Genomic DNA, 25,204 nt, shown 5'->3' on the forward strand with positions numbered 1-25,204 from the left:
GAATCACACGCAATAATGAGTGTGTAATACAGTAGGAAGGGGATTCATATGGCCCCTTTTGTCGCGGTTTACCTGACACATGAAACGTGACAAATTGGGGGATACACTATGAGTGCTAAATATCTTAAAATGTGTTTTGTGGCAAAATACAAATTTGACCACCCATAACCTTCCTCTAATGCAAACTTGGGCGATTATATATATATATATATATATATATATATATATATATGTGTGTGTGTGTGTGTGTGGGAAAAATCACAAGACTACTTCATCTCTACAGAACTGTTTCATGAGGGGTTCCCTCAACCGTCAGGAGATGAGGGAACCCCTCATGAAACAGTTCTGTAGAGATGAAGTAGTCTTGTGATTTTTCCCACACATACATATTGCGCTCTACCACAGTATCGTCGAGCACTATATATATATATATATATATATATATATATATATATATATATATATATATATATATATATATATATATATATATATATATATACACACACACACATTCATACATATCCATTACCTCCCTGCTTGGCACTCAGCATCAAGGGTTGGAATTGGGGGTTAAATCACCAATAATTAATACCAGATGTGGACACCGTTGCTGCTCACTGCTCCCCTCATCTCCCAGGGGGTGATCAAGGGTAATTGGTCAAATGCAGAGGACATATTTCACCACACCTAGTGTGTGTGTGACAATCATTGGTACTTTAACTTGATATATATATATATATATATATATATATATATATATATATATATATATATATATATATATGTCTTGATTGGATTATCCAGAGAATAGTGCTCGATACCGTGGTAGAGCGCAATATGTAGGTGTGGGAAAAATTACAAGACTACTTCGTCTCTACAGAACTGTTTCATGAGGGGTTCCCTCAATCATCAGGAGATTTTTTTTCCTGATGATTGAGGGAACCCCTCATGAAACAGTTCTGTAGAGACGAAGTAGTCTTGTAATTCTTCCCACACCTACATATATATATATATATATATATATATATATATATATATATATATATATATATATATATATATATATATATATATATATATATATATATATACATACACACACACACACAAATACATAGTATACACGCGCACACAAATACATATATATACACACACACACATATATCATATATATATATATCCATCCATCCATTTTCTACCGCTTATCCCTTTTGGGGTCGCGGGGGGCTCTGTATATATACGGAAAAAAAGTAAAAACTCCATAACCAGTGAAGTTGGCACATTGTGTAAATGGTAAATAAAAACTGAATACAACGATTTGCAAATCCGTTTCAACCTATATTCTATTTAATAGACTGCATAGACATGACACTTAACGTTAGAATATTGGATCATTTGAAATCTAATGCCTGCAACATGTTTAAAAAAAGCTGGCACAAGTGGCAAAAAAGACTGACAAAGTTGATAAATTCTCATCAAACTCTTATTTGGAACATCCCACAGGTGAACAGGCTAATAGGGAACTGGTGGGTGCCATGATTGGGTATAAATGCATGAGTAAATTTAGGGATTTCACCATTTACGGTCCGTAATATCATCAAAAGGTTCAGAGAATCTGGAGAAATCACCGCAAATCAACGATATTACGGATTTTCAATCCCTCAGGTGGTACTGCATCAAAAACCTGTCCAGACCTGTCTCTCATTGAAAATGTGTGGTGCATTATGAAGCGTAAAATACCACAACAGAGACCCCGAACTGTTGAACAACTTAAGCTGTACATCAAGCAAGAATGGGAAATAATTCCACCTGAAAAGCTTTAAAAATTGGTCTCCTTTGTTCCAAAACGTTTACTAAATGTTGTTTAAAGGAAAGGCCATGTAACACAGTGGTAAAAATGCCCCTGTGCCAACTTTTTTGCAATGTGTTCCTGGCGTTAGATTCAAAGTTAATGATTTTTTTGCTAAAAAAAAAAAAAAAAATGTTTCTCAGTTCGAACATTAAATATCTTGAAAATGATTTGCAAATCATTATATTCTGTTTTTATTTATGAATTGCACGTGTCAATGTAACTTGTGTTGCATTGTACAGTAGTAATGAAATAAGCAGCAACAATTGAAAAATACAGCAACACTATATAATGTAAAAACTTCAAGAAAAAAGATAAGTTGCAACTAACAACACAGACTAGTCTTAAAATAATGTATACAATTTAAAAAAAATCATCATCGCCAGTTATGCAAATACGACAATGATGTCAGAATTGACACCGCTCCGGCCACACCCCCAACACCCATTCTAATGTTGGTATACTCTAATGAAGACTGTGGGTTATTAATGGAGAGACAACTTTAATGATGGAACTCAGGAAAGGATTATGGCACAAACATATTTGGAGCTCATCAAATTAATATTCCCCTCAAAACTCAATACATTACAGCAGTGATTCTCAAATGGGGGTATGCGTACCCCTGGAGGTACTTGAAGGCATACTTGAGATTTTTTTTAAATACTCTAAAAATAGCAACAAATCAAAAATCCTTTATAAATATATTTATTGAAAAATACTTCAAAAAATATGAATATAAGTTCATAAACTGTGAAAAAAAAATGCAACAATGCGATATTCAGTGTTGACAGCTAGATTTTTTGTGGACATGTTCCATAAATATTGATGTTAACGATTTCTTTTTTTGTGAAGAAATGTTTAAAATTAAGTTCATGAATCCAGATGGATCTCTATTACAATCCCCAAAGAGGGCACTTTAAGTTGATGATTACTTCTATGTGTAGAACTCTTTATTTATAATTGAATCACTTGTTTGTTTTTTAACAACATTTTTTGTTATTTTTATATCTTTTTTTCCAAATTTTTCAAGAAAGACCACTACATATGAGCAATATTTTGCACTGTTAAACAATTTAATGAATCACAAACTGATGACATAGTGCTGTATTTTACTTCTTTATCTCTTTTTTTCAACCAAAAATGCTTTGCTCTGATTAGGGGGTACTTGAATTAAAAATATGTTCACACTGAAAAAAGGTTGAGAACCACTGCATTACAGAGTACTAATAAATCAGATCAATAATACAGCACTGCAAATGAATCCAATGATAGATAAAGTCCCACAATGCAGTGGTACCCTTTACAGCACTGCAGCGGGAGTTGAAATTGTGCAAAATGCAACAACATGCAATATAGATGATAGAAAGGGAGATTTTAATATTATCGTCATATTGCGATAATGCATGTTGATGATACATTCGAGCTTATCGACATAACTGGAGGACTAGAGAATGAGGAATATTGTTGCTAAACATGCTACACTACAAGCCATAGGAGGATTCAAACAAAAATCCCAACTACCGTATTTTTCGGAGTATAAGCCGCTCCGGAGTATAAGTCGCACCTGCTGAAAATGCATAATAAAGAAGGGAAAAACATATATAAGTCGAACTGGAGTATAAGTCGCATTTTTTGGGGAAATGTATTTGATAAAAACCCAACACCAAGAATAGACATTTGAAAGGCAATTTTAAAATAAATAAAGAATAGTGAACAACAGTCTGAATAAGTGTACGTTATATGACGCATAAATAACCAACTGAGAAGGTGCCTGGTATGTTAACGTAACATATTATGGTAAGAGTCATTCAAATAACTATAACATATAGAACATGTGATACGTTTACCAAACAGTCTGTCACTCCTAATCGCTAAATCCCATGACATATTATATGTTTAGTCTCTTACGTGAATGAGCTAAATAATATTATTTAATATTTTACAATAATGTGTTAGTAATAATAATAACTGCTAAGCTCGAGCTTTTGAATGTAAACAGGAGTGTGCGGATCAGAACACATATCAACAGTAGCGGAACCAAGTATAGCAGGGAGGGCCACATCGCAGTAATGGCTCCGTTCAGAGGGCCTTTTATTTTTTTTTAATTATGCATGCGGGTAAAAACCTGTGATTAATCAAAATTCTAATTGATCTGATTTTTTTTTTTTTAATAATATCATTTGACAGCATTGATATAAATGTGTAGCAGTAACTACCTCATATTGTTACACTACTGCCTATGCACTTGACTATTAGATATTTTTTTCATGTACAAACTACTGTTGTAACGATACCAATATTTTGGAAACTGGTACTAAAATTATGTAGATACTTTTCTATATAAAAGAGACCACAACAAAATGGCAATATTGGCTTTATTTTAACCAAAACATATTAGGGTACATTAAACATATGGTTCTTATTGCAGTTAAGTCCTTAAATAAAATAATTAACATACAAGACAACTTGTCTTTTAGTAGTAAGTAAACAAACAAAGGCTCCTAATTAGTCTGCTGTTTTTGAGTGTAGTCTAGTTTGTTATTCGCCATTGTGCGCGCCCTTTGTTTTCCTGTTTTGTATTATAGTGTTTAAATAAATCAAAAATTTACTCACTTTCTCGTCTGTCTCGTGCCAATCATCCTTTGCGTGGAAGAAGCAAAACAAATCCTAGTCCAATTTCAAAAAGTCCTTGAATAAAATAGTGAGCATCCAAGACAACTTGTCGTTTAGTAGTAAGTAAACAAACAAAAGTTCCTAATTAGTCTGCTGACATATGCAGTAACATGTGTCATTTGTCATTCTATTTTTTGGTCAACATTATTCAGGACAAGTGGTAGAAAATTAATTATTAATCTACTTGTTCATTTACTGTTAATATCTGCTTACTTTCGCTTTTAACATGTTCTATCTACACTTCTGTTCAAATGTAATAATCACTAATTATTCTGTTGTTTGATACTTTACATTAGTTGAGGATGATACCACACATTTGGGCATCAATCCGATTACAAATCGTTACAGGATCATACATCGGTCATATTCAAAGTCCTCATGTGTCCAGGGACATATTTACTGAGTTTATAAATATAATATTCATTTTAAAAATCCCGCTCGACATCCATTGCTTTCCTCCTCTCCAAGGTTCTCATAGTCATCATTGTCACCGACGTCCCACTGGGTGTGAGTTTTCCTTGCCCTTATGTGGGCCTACCGAGGATGTCGTAGTGGTTTGTGTTGTGGTTTGTGCAGCCCTTTGAGACACTAGTGATTTAGGGCTCAATAAGTAAACATGGATTGATTGATTGAAAGAAACGAAAGATGTTGTGATGGCAAAAAATATTGACGTAACCATAGTAGTATCGACTACATATGTGCCTGTACTTGATATCATTTGGATGTCAGGTGTAGATCCACCAATGACGTTTGTTTACATTTGTGAGCTACGGTGGGTAGTGAAACATGTTAAGCAATTCATCATCCTGCAGGGATGATACTTGTAAGACATTTACGTAATTTGTCGCCATGGAGACCAGGATTGGTGATTTAGAAGTCGCTAAAGCACTGCCGCTAGCTATTCCTATTAACTCACTCCGCAACCTTGTGGACAGCCTTCCCAGAAGAGTTGAAGGTGTAATAGCTGCAAAAGGTGCACCGACATCATATTGAACCCATATGGGTTAGGAATGGGATGGCTGTAGATTAACTACGGTCATGTATTGGACAGGACATCAAAAATGTGTAAATAAAGTTGTACCTTATATAAGAAAAAAATCGGGCTACAAACGGTACAAAAAATCATTTTATCTTGTTATCTGTCGTTCATTTATTCACCCGTAGGCTCGTTACGCTCAATCTCATCAACCACAATGCACCTGCTCCCGTTTTTTTTTTGCATCCGGTTTGCCGCAATGAATTGTGGAACATGCAGTATTTTATTTAACCCTTTTTTAGGCTATAAAATAGAAAACAACTTAATCCAGTGTCAGTGTTTGTCTAATAATCAATATCAAATACATGTTTTAATAAAATCAATTCCCTTTTAACTCTTTTTAACTGTACATAATAATAGATTAGCATATCAGCAACTCAATCAAATATGCAAATTATGAATCATCACATGAACTATTTAACCCATAAGTTACAACATCGACACTTCAAGTTCATATGTGAGTCAAGGCAGGTGGCCAAATACTTTTGGCAAAATAGTATATGCTGGATTACTGTATTTCCTTGAATTGCCGCCGGGGCGCTAATTAATTTAAAACCTCTTCTCACTCCTGCGCTTACCAAAGGCATGCGGTAAAAGTAAGCATGCGCTAATTATTTTAAAACCACTTCTCACTCCGGCTCTTACCAAAGGCATGCAGTAAAAAATTGAGTGTGATGTAAGCTTGGACCTTAAATCCTACAGAATAGCTATTTATCTTCTTCCCTTTATGCGATTTCAAATTACCGGTATCGAAATCAGCCTCCTCCATTTTGAAAATGATGACAGGGGAAGTGTCACTCGTGACATCACGAGTTTGACCAGCAATTCGAGGAAATACGGTAATTATGTTATCAATGATATGTCAACTAATTTATTGTGATATCGTTATTGCTGGAGGCTCCAATATACGTATATTGTGAAGTAGATTTTAGGCCGGGGTTCAGCAACCAGCGGCTCTAGAGCCGCATGCTCTTTAGCGCCGCTCTAGTGGCTCTCTGGAGCTTTTTCAAAAATGTATGAAAAATGGAAAAAAATTAGGGGGAAAAAATATATTTTTTGTTTTAATATGGTTTCTGCAGGAGGACAAACATGACACAAACCTCACTAATTATTATAAAGCACACTGTTTGTATTAAACATGCTTGATGAGCGCCGTTTTGTCCTACTATTTTACATGTACAAATTTCTCCGACTTTCTAGGACGTGTTTTATGCCACTTCTTTTTCTGTCTCATTTAGTCCACAAAACTTTTAACGTTGTGCGTGAATGCACAAAGGTGAGTTTTGTTGATGTTATTGACTTGTTGACTAAATAACATGCTAACATGCTATTTAGGCTAGCTATATGTACATATTGCATCATTATGCCTTATTTGTAGATATATTTGAGCTCATGTAGTTTCCTTTATAGGCCTACTGAAACCCACTACTACCCACCACGCAGTCTGATAGTTTATACATCAATGATGAGATATTAACATTGCAACACATGCCAATACGGCCTTTTTAGTTTACTAAATTACAATTTTTAATTTCCCGGGAGTTTCATCTTGAAAACGTCGTGTAATGATGACGTGTACGCAAGACGTCAAAGGTTTTCAGGAAGTATGAGCGCTGAGCACACACACAGCTAAAAGTCGTCTGCTTTAACGGCATAATTATACAGTATTCTGGACATCTGTGTTGCTAAATCTTTTGCAATTTATTCAATTAATATTGGAGAATTCAAAGTAGAAGGATGGAGTTGGGAAGCTTTAGCCTTTAGCCACACAAACACACGGTGATTCCTTGTTTAAAATTCACGGAGGTGAAACTTTCCTATGGATCAGAGCGCGGTCAGGCTAACATGGATCCCTACCAAATGTCAACCAGCAGGTTTCGGTGAGAAAATTGTGGTTAAAAAGTCAGTTCTTACCGGAGAAAAGTTGAGCTTGTGACGTCCATAGCTGCCGTCGACTCCCCTGAGACACTGTGCGTCAAGACACCCGTGGACACACGCTTCCGACTATCAGGTACTATTAAACTCACTAAAACACTAGCAACACAATAGAAAGATAAGGGATTTCCCAGAATGATCCCACTAAATGTGTCTAAAAACATCGGAATCTGTCCCAATGCAATCACCTTTTTTTTTCCTTTCTAGTCCGTCGCTATCAATATCCTCATCCTCGCTCAAATTAATGGGGAAATTGTCGTTTTCTCGGTCCAAATAGCACTTTTTGTTGGAGGCTCCCATTAAAAACGATGTGAATATGTGAGGAGCCATCAACATGTGACCTCATCGTCTGCGACTTCCGGTAAAGGCAAGGCTTTTTTATTAGCGACCAAAAGTTGCAAACTTTATAGTGGATGTTCTCTACTAAATCCTTTCAGCAAAAATATGGCAATATCGCGAAATGATCAAGTAGGACACATAGAATGGACCTGCTTTTAAATAAGAAAATCTAATCTAATTTCAGTAGGCCTTTAAGTCCTTTTAATTCAATTCATATCTCATAACACACTATTTGTATGTAATTTTTTGCGGCTACAGACAGATTTGTTTTTGTATTTTTGGTCCAATATGGCTGTTTCAACATTTTGGGTTGCCGACCCCTGTTTTAGGCCATATCACCCATCCCTGGTGGGAGTGACTCTCAAACAAAGGAGACACTGCAGGTCAGGCACACAATTATCGCCATGCTCACAATTCAGCACACACTGACAAGTCTCCTCATAATAAAGCCTCAGAGTCCAGAAAACAAGAGAAGTTAGTGCTGATGCGATTTTGTCACAGGATCCATGCATCCACGGTGCAGCAGGGGATGTCTGTTGTAGCTCCGACTGCTTGTTAAATCTGGAACTAAATAGATCAGCAGACCGTGTCGCACTCTTCAGGAAGTCTGTAGAAGCGGCGCAGAGTTTCGAGACCTCTCTCGGAGGGCGTAACGGTTTAACGATAACACCAGATTTGTGGCAGCGAACATGGCCTGGATGTTGCCAGTGTTTATTCAGTGTCTGCAGGAAGGTGGGCTAATGTCCGCTTGGTGATTAATTACAGGCACAAAGTGCTGAGGACACAGAAAGCTGCCCTGAATGAGGCCAACTGCATCTTCTACAAGGGTTTATTGCTTTATCGGCGGAATCCTAATGTGACCCTCTTTACCTACTGCCCCTCTGACAATTCCGGTGATTCCGGAGCATCTGGAAACAACGTCGCCATGCTTAATTGTCCAATTTACTTGGAAGTTATTGCTGTTTAGGACTTTTTAATGAAGACAGGAATCTTTAAAGTTGGACTGTCAAAGGTAACACTTTACAATATTTTGAGTAGGGGTGTTTAGATGCAACTTTTACACTTTCGATACAAAAACCACATTGGATTCTTGAGGATTGTCTAAAACCGATATTGATCCAAAACAATATCATTAAATGTATACTGGAATTTATAATGGAATGTTACAAAAGGCAACGAAAAGACAGAATTTGGACTACTAGCCACTCATTTCACAATGTATATATATGTGCCTTGTAGTCCGGTGCTACTTTTTAAATTTTCCTTAAGGAACTCTCCTGAAGGAATAAATAAAGTACTATCTAATCTAATCTAATATATGGACAAATACAAAACCCTGTTTCCATATGAGTTGGGAAATTGTGTTAGATGTAAATATAAACAGAAAACAATGATTTGCAAATCCTTTTTAACCCATATTCAATTGAATGCACTACAAAAACAAAATATTTGATGTTCAAACTCATAAACTTTATTTTTTTTTGCAAATAATTAACTTAGAATTTCATGGCTGCAACACGTGCCAAAGTAGTTGAGAAAGGGCATGTTCACCACTATGTTACATCACCTTTTCTTTTAACAACACTTAAACGTTTGGGTACTGAGGAAAATAATTGTTAAACTTTGAACGGTACCAATTTTCGGTACTTGGGTGTATGTTAATACATGTTAAATGTTTGATAATATTTATTTATTTATTTAATGTAACATTAGAAAATGAGCTGATTATGTCCATTTGTTTTATATCAATGGCAGTACGGTATAAGATACCTATGGTATGTTGTCTAGCTTGAAAGTATTTTTTTCCATGAAGCTGAATGTGTTATGTAGCGCTCTACAAAGTATTGGTACTATAAGTAGTGTGCATATTACATTTGACGTCCTCTCCAAGGTTTCTCATAGTCAACATTGTCACTGGCGTCCCACCGAATGTGAATTCTCCCTGCCCACTGGGTGTGAGTTTTCCTTGTCCTTATGTGGGTTCTTCGGAGGATGTCGTAGTCGTAGTGGTTTGTACAGTCATTTGAGACATTTGTGATTTAGGGCTGTATAAATAAACATTGATTGATTGAAATTGAGAAATGTTGAGTGTAAGACTGCAATTGTGTTAAATTAAGGACACGTATTAAGTGATGTCAAATGATTAATCACACTTTTGAATTTAGATTAATCATAATTATTCACAGGTTAAAGAAAACGCACGAAAAAAGTATGCAGGGGTTGTTAGTCCATTAATGTTGAACTAAGGTTTCCGCTTTTTCTCAACGTCTAGGTTGATCCGGATCGTACATCCTGAGGGCCCCTTGGGCTTTAACCTGCACTTTGCAAGGATATAGTGGAAAACAGCATTTAGAAAGTCCATCAGGAGCAGCGTGCCTGCGGAGGCCTTGTCATACATCCCTGCAGGCGGATAAAAACTCCCTTCCCTATATGGCACGACTCATCCCCGGTATGTTGAGAGGAGCAGAACATATGGCGGCGATGCGAACTCGCAGCTGTTGTTTTGGGTCTACAGATAAATAATGGATACCAGTCTTCCACAGGGGTACTCAAGACCGCTAATCAGAGGCAAAAAGCAGACAGGAAATTAGTCATGTTTTTTTTTTTTTTTTTTTTTTTTTTTAAAAGCTTCACTTTCCAAGGACATCGCAAAAAAAAAAAAAGAGCAATCAAATTATTAGTGTTTGTCACTATGGAATGATGCTGATGTTGGTGTTTAATAAATGGTATGGATGTAGTTTATTTACAGTATTCAACTACATTACAGGAGTGATAATACATGTGTGATGTGTGCACAATTTACAGTGCCTGAAAAAGAGTAGGAAAAAACTGCTTTTATCCAATCCCACTGCTCCCCCCAGGTTTTAGCAATTAATGTTAGTCTTTTGGCTTCCTGTGTGGAGCTTACAACAACACTTATGGTTACCATGTTTTAATAGGAACATCAAATAATAAGAGACTGAACTGCATAATAAATACTTTTATAACTGATTAAATTATTAATGCATGAAAACAAAAATATTGAGAATGAGTCCGTGTCTTGCTTCCTCTATGTACCTTGTTATAAAAAAAAAAAAAAAAAAACACATTAGTACAGTTTCTTAACCCAGCTCATAGTAGGACATTTCTGGAACATAACTCCTTCCCGGTATGTGGGAGTAATCAACGGTACCAATTTTACTTCTCTGTGTATATGTTCATGTTGAGTGTTTAAAAAATTAAATATTTCTTAATAATTTAATATTCCTCACCGAGATGTGCGGTCCAGTTGTTGATTTGTTTTCTCACAATTCTATGTCTCATTTGCAAGTATTGTACTCACACTGTTTTATATAGTAGACTTGGCATGCAGTTGCAAGACGTTCGATAGTAGTACAACTGTGTATAAGAAATGGTTTGTTGCCTTACTCTTTGCCATTAAATTGAATGCGCCCATCTTGTCTCGTTGAACCCTACGAAGTGTTTATTCTGTAACAACAGCTGTTTGATTGTAATGTGCATTTTAGATGAACTTTGACTGAAATCGCTCCGCTAAATCGCTAATCCTAATCCATGTATTCTGCAAATATAATGTCAATTAGCATCGAGCTAGTGTATTTTGAAAAGTGGAGCCTCAATGTACTTTCGAGCCCTTTCTTCTTACTTTGTTGGCATGGAAAATCATAACATTACCGGGAGGCAGTTCGGCTGAGTCTGCTGCGAGTGCTTGAGCAGAGTTGCGGGTTTGCAACCCGCCATGACGTCACGTGCAACAAAGGTATCGAAATATGGCTCTGTTTGATTTTACGTGAATCGTTACTAGGGCTGCGAATCTTTGGGTGTCCCACGATTTGATTCAATATCGATTCTTGGGGTCGCGATTTGATTATAAATCGATTTTTTCAATTCAACGTGATTCTCGATTCAAAAACGATATTTTTCCGATTCAAAACGATTCTGTGTTCATTCAATACATAGGATTTCAGCAGGATCTAACCCAGTCTGCTAAAATGCTAGCAGAGTAGTAGATTAAAAAAAAAAAACTTTTATAATTGTAAAGGACAATGTTTTATCAACTGATTGTAATAATATAAATGTGTTTTAACTATTAAACGAACCAAAAATATGACTTATTTTATCTTTGTGAAAACATTGGACACGGTGTGTTGTCAAGCTTTTGAGATGCGATGCAAGAGTAAGCCACTGTGACACTATTGTTCTTTTTTTTTTTTTATAAATGTCTAATGATAATGTCAATGAGGGATTTTTATTCACTGCTATGCTGAAATTATAACTAATATTTATACTGTTGTTGATAATATTCATTTTTGTTTCAATACTTTTCAATCAATCAATGTTTATTTATATAGCCCCAAATCACAAATGTCTCAAAGGACTGCACAAATCATTACAACTACAACATCCTCGGAAGAACCCACAAAAGGGCAAGGAAAGGAAAACTCACACCCAGTGGGCAGGGAGAATTCCCATCCAGTGGGACGCCAGTGACAATGCTGACTATGAGAAACCTTGGAGAGGACCTCAGATGTGGGTTCTTGTACTTTTGGTTTGTTCTGTGTCGTGTTTGTGTCTCCTCTCAATTGCTCTGTTTATTGCAGTTCTGAGTGTTGCTGGGTCAGGTTTGGTTTTGGAATTGGATTGCATTGTTATGGTATTGCTTGTTGGATTGATAAAAAAATAAAAAAATAAAAAATAAAATTAAAAAAATCGATTTAAAAAAATTTGAATAGATTCTGAATCGCACAACGTGAGAATCGCAGTTCAAATTCGAATCAGTTTTTTCCCACACCCCTAATCGTTACTCTATAATACAGACGGACGTCAGTCGGTACCTACAAAATTAGTTAATGTGATACCAGTTCCTAAGTATGAGAAATAAAAAGAAACAAATACATATATTTAACTACTGGGATGGCAACATACCACAATACTGTATTTTCCGGACCAAAGGGTGCACCGGATTATAAGGCGCACTGCCGATGAATGATCTATTTTCAATCTTTTTTCATAAATAAGCCGCAAAATAGGGCACATAATCATGGGGCGCATTAAAATATATATATTTTTCTAAATGGAAAACACTTCCTTGTGGTCTACATAATTGACTAAGCACTAAGCCGCACTCCACTGTTCATCAACGGCACAGCAGTGGAGATGGTAAGCAGCACCAAGTTCCTGGGGGTGCATATAACTGACAATATGACCTGGTCCCTACACATTAAAAAGAGCTCAGCAGCACATACATTTTTTGCGTCAGATGAAAAGAGCACAGCTCCTTCCCCCCATTCTACAGAGGCACTATAGAGAACCTACTGACCAACTGCATCTCTGTCTGGACTGGAGCCTGCAGTGCCTCAGACTGGAAGTCTCTGCAGAGAGTGGTGAGGATGGCAGAAAAGATCATCAGGGCTCCTCTTCCTCCTATCCACGAAACCGCAAAAAGCCGCTGCCTGACCAGAGCTCAGAAAATATGCTCCACCAAGGACTGTTTTCACTGTTGGACTCTAGAAAGAGGTTCCACAGCCTCTGTAGCAGAACTTCCAGGTTCTGTAACAGCTTCTTCCCTCAGGCCATAAGACTATTGAACGTATCATAATAATCCACTAAAATTCCCCCCAAAAATGTATTAACTCGCTGGAATATAAAGACAATATAAACATGCATCTGGGGAAAGGTTGATTGGCAACACTAAATTGGCGCAAGTGTGTGAATGTGAGTGTGTCTGTCTATCTGTGTTGGCCCTGCGATGAAGTGGCGACTTGTCCTGGGTGTACGCCACCTTCCACCTGATTGTAGCTGAGATAGGCTCCAGCGACCCCGAAGGGAATAAGCAGTAGAAAATGGATGGATGGATAATGCTCAATCACTAATCTGGGTGTTAAAATGGACCCTCACCTGACCTTTGAGGCTCAAATAAAACAACTGTGCAAGACCTCCTTCTACCACATCAGGAACCTTGCTAAACTCCGCCCCTCACTCGCTCTCTCTGATGCCGAGAGGCTCCTCCATGCCTTTGTCTCCTCCAGGCTCGACTACTGCAACGCACTTCTTGTTGGGATCCCCAGCAAGAATATTCAGAAGCTGCAATACATACAGAATCGTGCTGCTAGGATCCTGATGAGAGTGAGGAAATATGACCATATCACACCAGCTCTAAAATCCCTTTACTGGCTTCCTGTTCCACTCAGGATTGAATACAAAGTCTCCCTACTAACTCACCAGTGCCTCCATGGAAATGCCCCTTTCTATCACAAATAACTACTCACCCCCAAATCCTCCACACGACACCTCCGCTCCAAACAGGCTAACCTCCTCCAACCTCCAAGGACAAAGCTACAAAATTTCTGCTCCACTGCTCCCAGTCTGTGGAACGCTCTCCCTGACCACCTGAGGGCACCTCAGACTGTAGATGCTTTTAAAAAAGGCTTAAAAACCCTTACTTTAAAAGAAGCCTTTTTATAGATATATGCATATTAGTTCTAGCTATTAGGATGTTTTAGTTTTTATATTTTATTTAATTACATCGAGAGGAGACAGATTAGGTGGCTCGGGCATCTGGTCAGGATGCCACCCGAACGCCTCCCTAGGGAGGTGTTTAGGGCACATCCAACCGGTAGGACGCCACGGGGAAGACCCAGGACACATTGGGAAAACTATGTCTCCCGGCTGGCCTGGGAACGCCTCGGGATCCCCCAGGAAGAGCTGGACGAAGTGGCTGGGGAGAAGGAAATCTGGGTTTCCCTGCTTAGGCTGCTGCCCCCGCGACCCGACCTCGGATAAGCGAAAGATGAGGGATGGATGGATGTTTTATTATTATTTTTTTTAATACACTGTAGCACTTTGAGGTTGTTTGCTCAACGTAAAGTGTTTTTTACAAATAAATTCTATTATAACATATGTCCATAAACGTGGATGCTTATGTAAAAGTGCAATATATTTAACTGTACAGTAATCAATTTATTTATATTTGCACCTTATTGCTTATGCAACAAGATTTTGTTCGTCTCTATACTGTAAAGTTCAAATTTGAATGACAATACAAATGAAGTCGAAGTCTATGTATCCTAAATTAACATATATTTATATTAAGCTAAATAAATTGAAAATATTGGCAACGATTTAAAAAAAAAATAGCCATGTTGTGTATATCGACAAAAGAAGGTGAGTCACGGTTATACTTGTGCATATAACGGCATGCCAATTACATGTTTATGTGCTGCTAATTACTGTCGAATAATTATTACCCCTCCTCCAGTCAGAGTTCGTCACACCTCGGGGCTGGCTTCCTCTTATCCTTCCCAATCCATTAGGCCCGCTTTGAGGCTCTGCTTTCTCCCCGCTAAAGTGTCCTCGCCATCTAATTCACGCCGCCTACCTGACCCACTCAGTGCTTTTTTTCCGTACACCGACTAATGCACGCATGTAGGGTCTCAGAGGCGGCAAGAGCACAGAAAAGGGTCTGCAAAAGAAAGGACCGGGGCAAAATTTAAGAGGGCGGTGTGAGTCATTTAACTCAAATAAAGCCAGGAGAAAAGCCTGTTTGCTCACAGTAATCCCCCACTTGCTCGACAAGGCTTCACAAGGTTCACATGCGGCACTAAATTGGTGCATGTCCTTATTTGTGTAGGAGCTCATTGTGGCGGAATGAGAGGGGTGAGGTGAGGGTTGGGGGGGGGGGGCTGGCAGGACTGGCAGCTATTCAAGCGCTCATGCCTATTTGCTTATCCTCATTCATGGCAGAATTGGCTTTTTCCGGAACCATTTTCCGCGCTACGCGTGACACCGTGTTGTCATTGAGCTTGCCACAACTAATACAGCTATGTGAAGTAAAATGTTGCAGTGTTTGTATCAGGGAGACGGTAACCATGGCGACGACTATTTGCATGTCAGTGTGGCTTGCTTTGCCTCTTGGGTTTTCATATCTCAATATCGCGCTTACAAAATCTTTACAGTGCAAAGTAAGCAAATTTTAAAGGGTAAAGCGTTTTGAAAAAATTCATTTTTAAATGTTTTTTGTTCCACCGTATCACAATGAAATGTAATCTTTTAGAAGAATAAAGCTTACATGTAAGTAAATGTTGGTATAGGTATAGGCTTTTTTTTCACCCTCCCTGAATCTAATTACTAATTAGAACAGGGGTGGCCAAAGTGTGTGTGTGTGTGTATACAGAGACTATAAAGTAAGTTTCTTACAAGGATCATCCCTGCAGGATGAGGAATAGCTAAACATGCTTCACTACACACCGTAGCTCACAGGCATCAAAATGTAAACAAACGCTATTGGTGGATCTATACCTAACATCCACTGTAATGATATCAAGTTCAGGCACGTATCTATTGTCAATACTACTATGATTACATTGAAATTTTTTGGCATCACAACATCTTCTTTTGTTTTTTCTGAAATGTGTATTATGTTTATAAACTCAGGAAATATTTCCCTGGACACATGAGGTCTTTGAATATGACCAATGTATGATCCTGTAACGACTTGGTATTGGATTGATCCCCAAATTTGTGGTATCATCCAAAACTAATGTAAAGTATCAAACAGAAGAATAAGTGATTATTACATTTTAACAGAAGTGTAGACAGAACATGTTAAAGGAGAAAGTAAGCAGATATTAACAGTAAATGAACAAGTAGAATAATGATTAGTTTGCTATCACTTGCTATCAATAGAATGATAAATGAGAAAATAAGTTACTGCATATGTCCGCAAACTAATTATGAGCCTGTTTGTTTACTTACTACTAAAAGACAAGTTGCCTTGTACGATCACTATTTTGTTTAAGGACTTTTTAAAATTGGACTATGATTTGTTTTGCTTCTTCCACGCAAAGGATGATTGGCACGAGCCAGACGTAATACAAAACAGGAAAACCAAGGGCGCGCACAATGGCGGATAACAAACTAGACTATACTCAAAAACAAAAACAGCACAATGGCATGGCTATATACAAACGAACAAAAGACCCTAACTGTGGCACAAACAAACCAAAAACTTGCACTAAGGCATAAATAAAAAAACTTACGTTGCGTGATCAGAAAACAAACAGCAAGGCATGAAAGTAGATACATGGAAATGTCGTTTCGGTATCGGAAGGTAGGGTAAAGTTGCCAGAACGAGGACAAGGACAGAATAGCTTAAATAGCTTTTTAAAATTGGACTAGGATTTCTTTTGCTTCTTCAATGCAAAGGGTGATTGGCACGAGCCAGACAAGAAAGTGAGTACATATTTGATTTATTTAAACACTATAATACAAAATAATACAAAACAGGAACACAAAGGGCGCGCACAATGGCGGATAACAAACTAGACTATACTCAAAAACAAAAACAGCACAATGGCATGGCTATATACAAACGAACAAAAAGACCCTAACTGTGACACAAACAAACCAAAATTTGCACTGAGGCATAAATAAAAAAAACGTATCTTCCGTGATCAGAAAACAAACAGCAAGGCATGATAAGATGAATACAAACATAAAAATATTTGAGTGGAGCCTCCCTTTTCTTTTTATAGAATGAGCGTACAAAAGCATCCGTAGTTGTTCTAAAAAAAAAAAAAAAAAAAAAAAAAAAGGCAATTCCACTTTAGCTGCTCTCGTGATCTTTTTCAAAGTGCACACAGCAGCTACTTGTTAAAAAATAAAGAGCTATTACCCCAGCTGACCCGAAATCAGGAAGCGCTATGAAAAGAATCGTCCAACTCCTCCCACCATGTTACCACATAACCCCAGTGTCTGTCAGGAATGCAGCAGGCACTACTTTTAAATGGACTAAACAAATATAAATTTGTGCAATAACTTGGTTTAACTCATGTTTTTAAAACGCATGCAAACACCTTTAATAGATGGTGTTTGTGATTAACACATACTGTATGAAGGGTATTCATATGGCCCCATTCGTCGCAGTTTACCTGACACATGAAACGTGACAGACTGGGAGATAGCCGCCATATGGTATTCGAGTGTTAGATACGTGTTTTGTGGTGCTCAAAAATCTATCAAAATGTTTTAGTACGAATTTGGTAAGCTATGAAGCTGCAGCACTTGATGCGGCTTTATAGTACAAGTATTATTATGGTGTATGTGTATAAGGTAATTCATATAATCTGTTGTTTTGTTTTGCAATATTATGCAAAAGCAACTTTTCTTACCTTCTGGTACCTGCTGATCTGTATTTGGGATCTACATACATCCTGAAATATTGTGCGGGGACGCCTTTGTAGTCCGTGTCGACACCGTGGCCGATAAGCTTATTTTTCTCGATCTTCTTGTTATGGGATATTCATCCTCCGCTTTTGCCATTTCGAATATAAAGTGGTAGTGTAAAGTTCTTACTTATATCTGTCAGTAAACTCGCCATGAAAGCGCTAAAAAACACCGGTGTAGTGAGTTTACATTATTCACCCAAGGAACTTTAGTTATTAGAGAGTTCCGGTGGGACTGTTATTCACAGATGAGGAGATGCTGCTCCGTTATTGATTTAAGCATTAAAACAGTAAGCTTCATCTTTTGACACTTCTTCCACTACCGTTCTTGCACGCTACACCGCTACAACAAAGATGATGGGGAAAAGACGCTGTCGAAGGTGAGCCACATAAATAAGGCCGCCCACAAAACGGCGCAACCTGAAGCGACTGTCTGAAAGCGGCTAGAAGATGATCTGTAAAACATAATCCATGCAACATGTTGACCAAAGACCCATTATTACATGCTATGTAGACCACAAGGAGGTGTTTTCCATTTAGAAAAAAAAAAATAATAATCTGACTCCTTTAATGAGCCGTATAATCCGGTGCACTTTATATATGAAAACGATCGAAAATAGACCATTCATCCGGTGCGCCTTATGTTACGGGAAATACGGTATGTTAATGTTCGGAATAAACTAAACTCAATGAATCAATTAAATATTTAGGTTGTTTGTAGTGGAAAAGTTGGGCCCTGCTTTAAACCGCATTAAAGTGTTACCAACCACACGAAAAAGCTGCTGGAACTCAGGACAGATGATTGGCCAACAATCTAATTAGAGATTCACATTAAAGTGTTCAAAATTGGAGAGACCAAACTATTATTTTTTTTAATGCATGCAAATGTATTGACTAGCCTATCCCAGGTCAAGGTCTACATCCTCGGGGGAACCAGCGCCATTTGGTTGCTCAAAAACTGCACCGACTTCAAGACTTATTCGAACAAATGCACATATGCCTTAAAAAAGCTAATTTCGCCTGGTTTTGCCCTTGTGTGGTGGTCGAGTCTGTGGGACCCGTTTTTTGTTTTTTTTTAATTAAAAGAAAAATTATACAACAAATCATTTTTCAAACTAAGACTCATTGACTTTGGCATATTTTCATTAAATACATATTTAATGACCACACACCATACACCCCCCCTACACATTTCTATTACATATAAGACGTCCACTGGACCCGGGGCTAATAGAAGTGTGGAAATTCATATTCTGTGTACCGCACGCACCCCCCCTCCACTCGCACGCACGCACCCACACACACACACACACACACACACACAGACCAGGCCTAGACAGGAGGAGGACAGAGTGTAGGTGCACAGAACATCAGAGGGTCAAATGTGCGATAAAACGAGAGCAGACAGTGTTGACAACCTTGTGCGGGAACCGCAGGTGCAGAAACACAAAAGAAGAATCCCTGTGGGATGCAGAAACTGGCAGGTACATTTTCCGTGCAACGTTCATATTGTTGTTATTCAGCCAGCGTTCGTGGGTCTGATGGACCTGTTGCATTTTGTGGCTTTTAATGCCTCACAATCAAACACTTTTATGTTAAAATACTGAACAGATGTTTATTGGGATAAGGTTGTGACGGTTAGCTGGCATTGGGTGCGAGTTCATTCTTTCTATGGTGCAGTCAGATTGGACACAGCATGAAGGTAAGAAATTAAGATTTATTTATACTACAAAACACAGACTAAGAACATAAACACTTGCACAAGGCACTAAAGGCAAAACAAACAGAACTAGCATGGGAGCTAGGAAGAACAAAAAGCGCTAGCATGTGAGCTAGGGAACAAACAAACGAGTAGCGTGGATACTAGCAAGTACAAATCAGTTCTTTACCACAAACGGGAATCAGCGTCGTCACCTGTTGCATGGAACAGAAATTAATAAGATGCGAGAGCGAATGAAAAGAAAGGGCAGGCTTAAATAAGGTGATAATCACGAAGCAGGTGCGCGTAAAAAACAAGAGACAGGTGACACTAATGCGTGACTATGGCAACGGAAACAAACAGGAAGTGTCACCAGGAACTAAGGAAGACAAATACCAAACAGGATGTGATACAAAAACAGAACAAAACCAGAATATAACATGATCCGAGCAGCGGATCATGACAAAGGTAAACACCTGTTCAGTATTTTAAAATTAAAGTGTTTGATTGTGTGGCATTAAAAGCCACACAATGCAATGGATCCATCAGAACCACAAACGCTGGCTGAGTAACAACAATATGAACATTACACAAGGGTAAAGGCCATAAGATCAAGTTCAATTTGGGCTTTGTCAGCATCTCCAATTATGTAAGCCTTCCTTCTCTCAGGTCACGACACTGTGGTGTGTTAAAGAAGTATTGCGGTCCAGACTGCTATTTGCCAGGTTGCGGGGTGCTGACATTAAGCTTGTAATGCGAGAGCAGTTCCATAACAGAATGAGGACAGACTAGTTCTACTGTACACTGATGGCATTTATTGTAGTTTAGATTCATTTCCCTCACTAAAAAAAAAGAACAACAATTACTCTGAGTATCGCAATTGTGTGGGTTTAAGAGTCAGGATGTGCCTTATAATGCCAACTCTGATTTGAAATGCAAATGATTCACATCTCACATGGACAGCAAACATCACACTCCTGTGGAAACGCACACAGTGAATTGACAATGACCTCATGGAGTGGGCATCTATGAGAGGACATGTAAAGCATCCTCTCATCAAAGCAAGAGTCACAGCAGAGCCATAACCTTATATCAAAGGCCTAATGAAATGAAATGTTCTTATATAAACGGGGAAAGCAGGTCCATTCTATGTGTCATACTTGATCATTTTGCGATATTACCATATTTTTGCTGAAAGGTTTTAGTAGAGAACATCGACGATAAAGTTAGCAAATTTTGGTGCTGATAAAAAAGCCTTGCCTTTACTGGAAGTCGCAGACGATGACATCACAAGTGTGAGGGCTCCTAACGTCCTCACATTGTTTATAATGGGAGCCTCCAAAAAAAAGAGCAATTCAAACCGAGAAAACGACAATTTCCCCATTAATTTGACCGAGGATGAAAGATTTGTGGATGATGATATTGATAGCGAAGGACTAGAAAAAAAGGTTTTTAATAAAAAATAAAGTAAAAAAAAAAAAAAGGCGATTGCATTGGGACGGATTCAGATTTTTTTAGACACATTTACTAGGATAATTCTGGGAAATTCCTTATCTTTTTTATTGTGTTGCTAGTGTTTTAGTGAGATTAAATAGTACCTGATAGTCGGAGGGGTGTGTCCACGGGTGTCTTGAGGCCAGTGTCTCAGGGAAGTCACAGCAGATACAAGGATGGCGCAAACTCCACAGATCTCCAGTAAGAGGCGACTTTTTAACAACATTTTCTCACTGAAACCTGCCGGTTGACAAGTGGTCAGGAACAATGTTCGCTTGACCGCTCTGATCCATAGTAAAGCTTCACCTCCGGGAATTTTAAACCAGGAATCACCGTGTGTTTGTGTGGCTAAAGGTTCAAGCTTTCCACCTCCATCTCTCTACTTTGACTTCTCCATTATTAATTGAAAAAAATTGCAAAAGTTTCAGCAACACAGATGTCCAGAATACTGTTTAATTACGCGATGAAAAGAGACGACTTTTATCCGTAAGTGGTACTGCGCTAATATTTCCTGACAGTCCGCGACGTTTTCAGCAAGAAACTCCGTGGGAAATTTAAAATTGCAATTTAGTAAACTAAACCGGCCGTATTGGCATGTGTTGCAATGTTAATATTTCATCATTGATTAATAAACTATCAGACTGCGTGGTCGGTAGTAGTGGGTTTCAGTAGGCCTTTAAAGCCACATGCAAACACACACACGCACGCACGCACACACGCACACTCACACACGCACACACACACACACACACACACACACACACACACACACACACACACACACACACACACACTCTTAGGAATCATTAATCAAGCTTAAGAGAAGCACATGCCATGCCCGACTGCACTAATCAATAAAAAGACAAATGTTTCTGTTTTATCTCATTCCCTGACTTTCACATTGCAAAAGTGGGCTAACGAGGACTCGGTGGCCAGGCAATTAACGGCAACATGTTCTATTTTTTTTTAATCATATCGGTAGATAGTAGGTAGGTCTTTGTTGTCATTGCACAAGTACAGTACAACAAAACTTTGTTTGACAAACAGTGTACAGGGTCACAGAAGAGGACCGCTGATGGGTCGCCACGAGGCGCCGTAAAAGATGGAAAAAAGGTAAACGCTGGGGGAGGATGTGTAAAAAAAAAACAATCTAGACATATTACATCATACATCTCCAGACTTGCAACAGAGGGGAGGGAGTGGGGGCTACGGTGGGAGGCTGCAGCTCCTCAGGCGCTGCCCAGCGGTCCATCACCCCTAAGGGATTCACATCAAAGCCGTTGGATGGAGGAGTGGGGTGTGTATGGCGCTTAATTTTTTGTGTGTGTAAGCCTTTCGCGTGTCTTAGTTTGAGCCTAGTATGCAGAGACAGCGGGCATAGTGAAGGTAAATGCCCTTTTATTTAGGAAAACACAACATAAATATTGCAGCAGGGAAGTGCACGAAAAGCAACCATGCACAGGAAGCATTTGTGTTAAAGTACCAAGCAAAAATGATCCGATTGGCAACTAGGGACAGGATGTGTCCCGATTGCCGTTCAGGCACGGGTGAGGGTGCCAGTGGTCGGATTAACGAAGTGGTGGAAAAATGGAGGTTACAAAGAAGTGGAAATAGAAACAAGAGTGCTGGCCAAGAAATAAAACAAAGTACAAGAAACTAATAATAGCTGGCATGTGAGATCCAGGACAATATTACACATTTACAGCACAAGAAAAAGATCACAATTGCATTTAAATTATTTAACATATCCAAAAGCAATGTTGGCGTTAACACACTTTTTGTGTCTTTTTACACATTGAAATCAGAGAGGACGTGAAGATTTTTTTTTTTTTTTTTTTTTTTACCAATTATCGCTTTCGGCCAGTGTTTTCTTTAGTTTATATTCGCCGGGTCATATTTATTAATCATTAAAGGCCTACTGAAACCCACTACTACCGACCACGCAGTCTGATAGTTTATACATCAATGATGAAATATTAACATTGCAACACATGCCAATACGGCCTTTTTAGTTGACTAAATTACAATTTTACATTTCCCGCGGAGTTTCTTGTTGAAAACATCGCAGAATGATGAAGCATTCTGGACATCTGTGTTGCTGAATCCTTTGCAATTTGTTCAATTAATAATGGAGAAGTCAAAGTAGAAAGATGGAGGTGGGAAGCTTTAGCCTTTAGCCACAAAAACACACGGTGTTTCCTTGTTTAAAATTCCCAGAGGTGAAGCTTTACTATGGATCAGAGCGGTCAAGCAAACATGGATCCCAACCACATGTCGACCGGCAGGTTTCGGTGAGAAAATTGTGGTAAAAAGTCGCCTCTTACCGGAAATCTTAATTTTCCTGAAGGAACTCTCCTGACGGAAAAAATAAAGTACTATTTAATCTCATCTAATCTAATCTAAATCTGCGGAGCTTGCGCCGTCCATGCAGCTGCCGTGACTTCTCTCAGACACTGGCGTCAACACACCCGTGGACACACCCCTCCGACTAACAGGTACTATTTAACTCACTAAAACACTAGCAACACAATAGAAAGATACGGGATTTCCCAGAATTATCCTAGTAAATGTGTTTAAAAACATCTGAATTGCTCCCAATGCAATCGCCTTTTTTTTAACTTTATTTTTATTTTTATTTTTTTTTCTAGTCCTTCGCTATCAATATCCTCAGCCACGAATCTTTCATCCTCGCTCAAATTAATGGGGGAATTGAAGTTTTCTCGATCCGAATAGCTCTTGCTGCTGGAGGCTCCTGTTATAAACAATGTGAGGAGCCCTCACACCGGCGACGTCATCGTCTGCTACTTCCGGTACAGACAAGGCTTTTTTATTAGCACTAAAAGTTGCAAAATTTATCGTCGATGTTCTCAACTAAATCCTTTCAACAAAAATATGGGAATATCGCGAAAAGATCAAGTATGACACATAGAATGGACCTGCTATCCCCGTTTAAATGAGAAAATCTCATTTCAGTAGGCCTTTAATTATACGGTCCACTCAAAGTAATGCACTTTCCGGTACAATTTATTAAATTTTTGATTCGCTGAAAGCTTTATCGATCACAAATACTACATTTCCGGTAGTAGGACTCACGTGTGTTATTGTTTTCTTCAATGAAAAGCGGCTTCAGGAGCCATTTTTTCAGTAAACGCCTCACTTATGAAGATGGAAAGATGCTTCGCACGCCATGAAAACGTGAAAGAAAAATAACACTATTACGACCGGGTGCACTGATTTTCAAAGATCCAGCCTCACCATGTGCCAAGAAACACCCTCCAGTGTGGGTCCCTACAGTTCCGCTCCTTGGTAGGAATGAGGAGGCAGCCAGAGATGAAATGCTACAAGCATTGAGTCCCACGGATTTAAATGACATTGAAACTATCTTGCAAAATTATACGTTTGTTGACATTGTGTGCCCGGAAAGTTGTAGATGTGGCGGTTGTTAAACGACTAATGATTTACAGTTGCGATCAAAAGTTTACATACACTTGTGAAGGACATAATGTAACGGCTGTCTTGAGTTTCCAATACTTTCTACAACTCTTATTTTTTGTGAGAGAGTGATTGGAGCACATACTTGTTTGTCACAAAAATCATAATGAAGTTTGATTCTTTTATGAATTTATTATGGGTCTTCTGAAAATGTGACCACATTTGCTGGGTCAAAAGTTGTGTTTTAGTGAAAACATATTGCTGGGTATTGTGGCCAAACAGCTGAATTTTTGTTTCATTTGACTACTGAACTTTCCTCCAGAAGGTCTTATCTTTGTCCATGTGATGACAGAAGAAGCAAAAATTGAGCTGTTTGGCCACAATACTCAGCAATATGTTTGGAGGAGAAAAGGTGAGTTCTTTAATCCCAGGCTCACCATCCCTACCATCAGGCATGGTGGTGGTAGTATGCTCTGGGCCTCTTTTGCTGCCAATGGAAATGGTGCTTTAAATGGGAAAATGAA

At 38.4% G+C, this 25,204-nt stretch overlaps 1 protein-coding gene across 3 annotated transcripts in view; it reads right to left on the reverse strand.

Annotated features, from left to right (window-relative positions):
• The window catches only part of rbms3 (RNA binding motif, single stranded interacting protein), an 807,584-nt gene that overhangs the window by 755,769 nt on the left and 26,611 nt on the right, over positions 1-25,204 (reverse strand). The gene's annotated exons all lie outside the window — the stretch shown is intronic.

This window comes from Nerophis ophidion, linkage group LG21 (genome assembly GCF_033978795.1).
Source record: "Nerophis ophidion isolate RoL-2023_Sa linkage group LG21, RoL_Noph_v1.0, whole genome shotgun sequence".
Taxonomy (NCBI): Eukaryota; Metazoa; Chordata; class Actinopteri; order Syngnathiformes; family Syngnathidae; genus Nerophis; species Nerophis ophidion.